The following is a 7968-nucleotide window of genomic DNA, read 5'->3' on the forward strand; positions in this document are numbered from 1 at the left end:
CTGTAAACACCATGAACAGCTGTACCAAGACATAAGCTAAATCTTGACAAAACCTTGACTCAGAATTTAAAAGGATGTCTTAGAACTTAAGATGGAGCACCATTTTCTTTCCATATACTACTGCTGGCAGTTTAATGCTCTGCTCAGAATAAAGGTATTGTGTGTAGGAATAGCCTTTCCAAAGATCACTAGGGAAGTGTATTTTGTAAGGCAGTTGGCAAATTTCAGGAGGCAAATTACTTCAGAGTACTTCAAGTAGTTGTGAAAAATACATGGCTGTCATCTGGATATGACTCAGGCACAGTGTAACTTGACAATGGTGGGACTTCTGTTATAGGAAAATTAGATGCTTCTTCATAGGCTGGAACTTGGCTGGGTTTTTTCCTTACTGAAAAAGGTAGAGGTTAGGGATAGAAAAAAAATGGAAAGAACAATCTAATTTATGGGAACCCAGAACACAGCTCCAGCCCATGTTCTTTAAACTCAGCTTCATTGACTCCTCTTGGTTCATTTCTTTAATCATTCCATCGAGCTGCCTTTCTTCAGGCACTTTGTTGGAGACGTGTCTGAAGATGATGAGTACGCTGCGGGCTGGATGTAATTTTAATCTCTGTGCTTCGGATGGCGTTTCCATCCATATGTTTTCCTGAGCAGGGCTTTGAATTACTCAAGACAAGTAGGAGACTCAGAGCACAGCAATGGGTGGCAGGGGCTGAGCAGGGAACACAAAACACATAGACCATCAGACCAGGGCCTGGCCACTCAGCATTGTGGGGCATCCACCCTCTGTAACCAGTAAGTTTTTCTTTTCGGTCGTGCTTCTTGGAAGGGAGATAAAAGAAAAATATTTTCCTGCAGGTGTTTGGTAAAATTTGCCTTCCTCTTCTCTGCAAAAGCATTAACCTGGTGTCAACAGCAAAACCAGTCAGTGCTGGTAGCACAAAACTGAAGCTCAGCTTTTCAACAGGTGACAATGAGGCTGCATTGAGGGATGATGGCTTCTCAGGGCAATTGCGTACAAATAATCTCCTCTCAAGAGCGGGGGAATTTCTGTCAGTTTAAAAAAAGTCCCCACAGAAAAACAGACTCAAGGCAAATTTCCAAAATCCAGACCTCTGTATGTTCACGTTTCCCACACAGCAATTTAAAAAGGAACATAGGGAGAGCCCAGCATAATTTTCCTCCCTATTGTACAGAAAGCAATTTATCTACTGCTTTTAACTGGACTCATGTAATAGAAGATTGTGCTTTCGGAATAAGTAGACAGTCTTCCTTTCCTCCTACACTGAGGGATGGAAAACAGCACCAAGAGAAATAGAATCGAAGAATAGGGACTAATTGAGGCCAGCACCCCCAAGGTATTTAAGACTTTTGTAGTTTTAATGGAAAAATCAATGTGTGATTACACTTTTCATTAGAGTACTTAAAAATTGCTTCTGCATGAAAAGTCTGCAGCTTTGAAAACAACCTCACCCTGCAAATACTGTAGTCAGAGGACCAGACTCACCATTAGTGTAACCCACATAATTGTCCATATATGATATCTTGGCAGGTATGGTCTCTGGGGACATCTGAGTGCTGGTTTTGCATGAGAAGCCCATGAGGACAATGAGTGCTTTACTGGTGCTTTTTCAAAGCTGTGGCCACACTTCTGTCTTTCCCCTGATGCCTGCAAGGAAGATGGTATCTCACCTGGTCTGAAGGTCAAAGACCTAGAGGTCTTGGTTCTTTATGTTTCAGGGTCTGAGCTGCCCAGAGAATAAGTGCACAGCCAAGATTCCTGAAGTACTTCTGCCCTGTTCTTGCAGCTGCCTAAAGTCTTTAAACCTCATTAAAGACCATTACCTGTGTTGGCCTTAAACTTTATATTATTAATCTCTCTCTCTCTCTCTTATAAGCTGTAGCTAATAAACCTAGTGGCCCTTGGTTCTTCTGGCACTCCTAGGTGTATGCTAAGAGAAGGAATTAGAGAAGTGCAGGCGACATCCCTCACTGTGGCAGCATGAGCCAAGGAACAGGCAGGGGAGTGCCACCTTTGGGCGCTGAGGACTGGCTGTGTCACCTCAGCTTCCAAAAAATACACTCTGTGTCATGGCAAACCCTCCATAGCACACTTTCCCTTACAAGCAGAAGCCTTGGAAACTGTCTTTTTCTTCAGAGTGGATAAGAAAGCAGGGAGATTTATTTCTCTCAAAGTGGAGAAGCACAGATTTTGCTACAGGTGTGAAGCAGATTGAGGGAGACAACCCTCAGACAAACACAGCCCTTATTCTTTGGTCAAGAGACTATTGTCTAAGCATTAACTTTCCAGTTTCTCTCTCTGTTTTCTTGCTATCTCTTCTGAGCAAAGTGCCATCTCAAATGTAGATTGCTCTTGCAGCTCCTCAGTTTCAGTAGGTAGGAGTCATTTGTGGGAAGTTTGCAGATGATTTATTGGAATCTTCACCTGTGAAAGCTAAATGCATTATCTAATCCTCTATTTTTTCATATTCAAATTATACCACATTTCCTATAATTAAATCTTTTGTTTTCCTATCTGATGTTGGGTCCATTATCTTTGAACAATGATTGCAAGCCTGTGAATTTTAATGGGGAAGAACTTTAATATCTGTGCATTTGTTAGTGAAGCTTTAAATTTTGTTATTTATTATCCTTATTAATGACATAGAGGGGTCGAGTGCTCCCTCAGCACATTTGCAGGTGACACCAAGCTGAATGGTGAGGTTGACACACCTGAAGGACAGGATGCCACCCAAAGGGATTTGGACAAGTGTCCAAGGTCAGGTTGGAGTGGTCTTGGAGCAACCTGGTCTAGTGGAAGGTCTAGGAGGGGCTTGGAGTAAGATAAACTTTATGGTCCCTTCCAACCCAAACCATTCTATGATTATCCTACATAACTTCTTGGTTTACAACATTTATGTAAGAAACTGAGAAATGACTAACAGCTTAAATACTATTTTCTTCCCTCTCATTGTTGCAGCTGGGTTCCTAAAACACTGAAGGTAAACAGTTTTCAACTGTTTATCAATGTGCTGTAGCAGATTTTTAGCCCTTTTTGAGGGTATCATAAGCATGCTTATGCTGCTTAGGTGAGAAAGCAGTTATCCTTCTGATCCCTGCTATGGATGAGTAATATCAGGGTCAGAATATTATGGATTAAATGAGTTTGCCAAGAACCTTTTCATCTTACGAATTGTGACTTACAAGGAAAGGTGAAACTGAGAAAGAGGTCTGGTACCGTGATGAGCTAACTTTTCTGTGTTTCCTCTTAAGCTGTCTGTAAGCTTCTCATTGTTGCATTAATTCCCTCTTAAAAGCACCTAGCATTTTTGTTCTTAGGAATTTTTAGAATAAGGAATTTAAGTTGATAGTGCTGATATGAAGTTAGAGTTGGGGATTTTTCAGCAGGTGTATGCTTGTTACAGAAACATGCAGGGTGATTTCTGTGAGGCTCAGAAAGCACTTGACAACCACCTGCAAACAGGTGCATGTGTGTAACAATTACCAGGAAACTAAACTTTAATCATCAGTACAAAAAAACCAGGCATGCATTAGAGAAGATAACATTTCTTAGCCATCCATCCTTGTCCTCGGTGTAGATGGCTTTCTTTTCCCATGTTTGATTTGGTAGCATCTACACAGATGTTCAGGAAGATGTTCTGCTCCAATCTCTAGTTGAACCTTGCAAAAGAGCTCAGCCCCTTTTCAAGGGTAGTGTAAATATTTTGTCCCTGTTCATGCAGCATTTCTGCAAATCCACCTTGATTTGCTCCTCCATATATTATTGCCAGTTTGCTTTTTGTTCAGCATAATGACTGTCTTACACAGCTAAACGAGCAGCCACCTCATGCCCAGACTTTTGTTTTTGTGGTATGTCTGATATGGTGCTGCTGAAGGTGATTTTGATTTGAAGAAATATTAGAAGACTGTCTTGATTGCTCCTTCATAACCAAATCCCTGGAGATCAGTACATACATAGGCCTTCTATTAGATTGCTGTAACTGCAATTATTCTAGTCTTTTTACCATAAGGCACAAAATTCACCTTGTGAAACTCGCTGTTGTGGCGGCCAGATGTAAAAATGAGCTCCTAAAGAGGTTAAACATAACCTTGAAGGATAGTGCTGTCAAGAACAATATGTAATCTCCACTCTAGAAAGTCCTGATATTGCTGGGTGCCAAGACCTCGGTGCAAATAGAACAGGAAAATCCCTCTCTTCTTGTTCCTTTTCCTGCAGATGTCTAAGTGGGATCATCACAGAGAGAAATTAGTGGGCAGATGAGTCCTAGGTCTGTCCCAGTATGTCTGCTTTTAAGATGAAACTTTCTGTATACACCAAAACAGGCAAGTAATCTGTCTGCCTTCAGCTAAGTACAGGAACATGAGCTTTTTAAGATGGTAAAACAAAAATTTTGAGTAGACAAGAGAAAAAAAAATTGCTTGAAATGCTCTCCATCAAATTTTGGTTATTTTTCCCTACACCCCTCTGCCCCCACATAATTTTTTCAAGAAAAAAAGCTATTCATTTCTGGGTGTGGTACTTACCTCTGTTGTGTGTGCCAAAATGTGTCTCATTTGATAGGCTCTAGTACTTGCTGATTTTCTAATTCCTTTCTAATTCTAACGTGCTTCACATTGTCTCTCTCTCCAATAAAGACAACGTTTGAGCTCCCTGAGTTTGAAAATAAAGCAAAATTTGTCCCATAAAGGCACTGAGAATAAAGGTCCTCTCCAGCTGAATCTCTTAGTAATGCTTAAGGATATCTATAAAAGAGAGTTCTTGAAACTGCTAAGACCGAACCAAAAATCAGAATAAAACTTTTAGGGTAGCTAGAGATTGCAGTATGTCAGCAACAGAGTACACAGGTGTTCAAACAGTCTTTCTCGTGAGCACAACTTTAAACATGTCAGAGTTTTAACCATTAGATAAGAACCAGAGCTGTGTGGTGAAGGTCAAACAGAAGTCAAAAGCAAGCACGCTGGTGCTTGCCCTTATCCTTCAGACAGTGAAATTGCTAAAAGCCTTCTGACTTTCTGTCACAGGTTTACTCAACAGACCTTTCTGATTGCTTGAAAGAAATGCTTGTCTAAAATGGGTGAAATAGGTTGTGTCACAGGTGTTCAAAAGATGGTATTTAAGGGATTGTTTTGTCTTGAAAGCCAAAATACCTAAGCTCTAGTGCTAGTAATGATGACATCAACTTCTGCCAAAATGTGTAAAAGCACGTATTGGCGTTTTCAGACATGCACATAATTTTGAAATCTTGGATGAGGATTCTAAAAGGGCAACTTAGCTACTGAAGTTTAATGGTTTAGAATATATTTGTTTTTAAACTTGGACTTTTGAAAAAATGCAATGTGTAACCACCCATGTTGAGGTTGGAGGAAAAAAACCCTACCAAGGTGACTGGAGAATGGGGAGAGAGATCTTTAACAGAAGCTAAAATGAGGTTGTATTGTTTAATGTGGCAAACTGAAGAATACAGCTGGCTTTATCAGCAAATGCAGTGGGGCAGTGGGTGCCAAGGAAAGAAGAAGGTCTGGTTTGTACCCTGGTTTGAAAACCTTGCAAAACGAATTCAGAAGCAGTTGTATGCAGAGTGACTCTGGGCACAATCAGTCTGATCTCACTGTGCAGTGAGTGAAGCCTGGCACTCTTGCAGTGCATGTTCAGACTCTGCCCAAGGAGCCCAGCCTAAGTCAGGTTATGTCAAGCAGTTTGCAATTGCCTACAGTTGCAGAGCAAGAAAATTCCCTCCAGCCTGCACACATCTTCCTCTTCAGCCTAGAGACTTGAGTCTGAAAGTTGTAGTACCCCTGATTAAGTCCAAATTTAAAGAGCTTTAAATCCAGGTTGAGTATGGACTTGCTATTAAAAAAACCCAATCAAAGAACAGCAATAGAAGAGCAAAATGAGAGTTCTTCTGAAACTGCTGCCTGCTGGCCTGGTGGGCACAAAGGGCCATCACCCTCAGCTGGAGCAGTGTCTGTGCCTGTGGAGGTTTGTGACTGTATCCCTCTTCTTGCCTTCAGTGCTTCTCTTGTGCCCTTTCTTAGAAAATTTTCCCCACCTGGTGTACTTGGAGGCAGCCTTGGGAATTCATCGTTACAAGCTAATGTCTGGAGACTGAAGCTTTCCATTGGCTTGATTCCCTTCCCTTTTCCTACCTCCTGCTCAGATACACGTCTACTGAATTCTGAAGAGCTTTTTGATAGTTTTGGAATTCAAATGTCCCCTCTCTATTTGTCTTCTGGTCCAAGCCAACATTTAAATGCATTCTTTTCTATTACTAAGAACATATTGACAATTTAGGAAACATTGTCCTACAGTGCAAACACTCTGATATTACAAAATATTGCCATGTTCTCTCCACTGATCTAAATGAGAGCATTGGCACAGGAACTAATAGGTCTATAGGGGCCATGAATGAGTACAGACAGAAATGAGAAAATTTCTAATCATGAGAAGGACATGTTCAGGGACAGTTTTCCAAGCAGAGAGCTGGACTGAACTCGTTCAGTTTCTGGGGTACAGAATGTGACCATTTCTGCAAGTCTGTGGTGTGGTTGCCTGTGCTGGGAGTGGAGACATATCTCTGGCCATAAAGACAAGGATTCCTCTGGGCTGGAAGGAAAAGGTCATGTTTATTGCTCCTTGGTGTGGCCTGTGTGACTCAGTATCCTCCTTCGGGCCACTGTTGAACTTGCAAGGAAGGTGCAGCAAGCCTAAGCAAGCTGAACATTTTCAGATACCTTTCATTTTCAAATACCTTTTGCCAAAAGGAAACTTTGAGAAAGCTGGCCTGGGACCACACAGGTCACCCTTGGCACACATCCAGATCCCTGCCTGTAGGTGGGGGCCCCATTTCCTTTGTGCTTTGGTCTCTGACTCAAGGGTAAGATATCTCTGTGCTGCTCCTCCTCTTGCTGCCCAGATCCACTCTGCCAGCCCGCCCTGGTGCCCTCCTCCAAGCCCACAGGGCTGTCAGCCTCCCTGTGCCTGATGAGTACCGTTCAAAACCCTGCCTCTGAGCCTCTATCTCCAAGAGAGAATTGCTTTAACCTTATCAAATGGAGGTGAAATTTAAAATGACTTAATGCTTATTTGCTGACAGGCAGGAATGTCCTCTAAATTGACTGTCACAGCTGGAACACAATCTTGTAGGACCAACTCAAAACCTCTTGCTGGCCTTCAATGAAACAATGTTAAATTTGGGAAGTGGGGATATTATTTTGGCCCCCCTGGATATGTATGGATAGCATTCTCATTTTGAAGTTTCATACAATGAAGCTATATTTGATATTTGCATAATTCAAGTAGATGAAATCCTCAAACAGGCACAGAAGACTTGATTTCATTAACTTGGGAGGCAGCCATCCCCATCTTTCATGCAAATGGAAAATACCTTTCCTGTAAGTATGCTTTAAAGATTCATTTCTTTCTCTAATCAAGTGGTGAAATCCTACCCACGGGAACCAGAATTGATTTCTTTTCCCTTCAGACTCAATATCATAGACCGTGTTTGGGTTAAGTTCTGTCATGGAATGTTAAGGTTAACCCTTCTGTGTGCTGCCAATCAGCTGCCTGTGTTCCTGTTTGCTGCTCCAACACACTGAAAACACACGTGGTGCAGTTATCCTGCAGATGTAGCCATCAGCTCAGGGAAGTTCTGCCTCTTGTCAGCAAGGATCTATTTCCACTGAATCCCTGACCTTGAGAGCTCGTTTTTAAATTTCCTCCTGGGCCTTGAATGCTGTAATTGATTAGGGTTGTTTTGGTTTTAGTCTTTAACAATCAAGGTGAAGAATTGCTCCTGAATTTGTTAAGATGTCAAGAGGAAGGCAGCTTGCCCACACTGCATGGACAGTGTCAAGGAACTGCAGTGGGCTCCTGCAAGCCTTCCATGAAACACTGATGTTTCTGGTTGGGAATGGAAATCACACAGGAATGCTCTTGGAGCTGGCACT

Source organism: Corvus hawaiiensis, chromosome 7 (assembly GCF_020740725.1).
Source record: "Corvus hawaiiensis isolate bCorHaw1 chromosome 7, bCorHaw1.pri.cur, whole genome shotgun sequence".
Classification (NCBI taxonomy): Eukaryota; Metazoa; Chordata; class Aves; order Passeriformes; family Corvidae; genus Corvus; species Corvus hawaiiensis.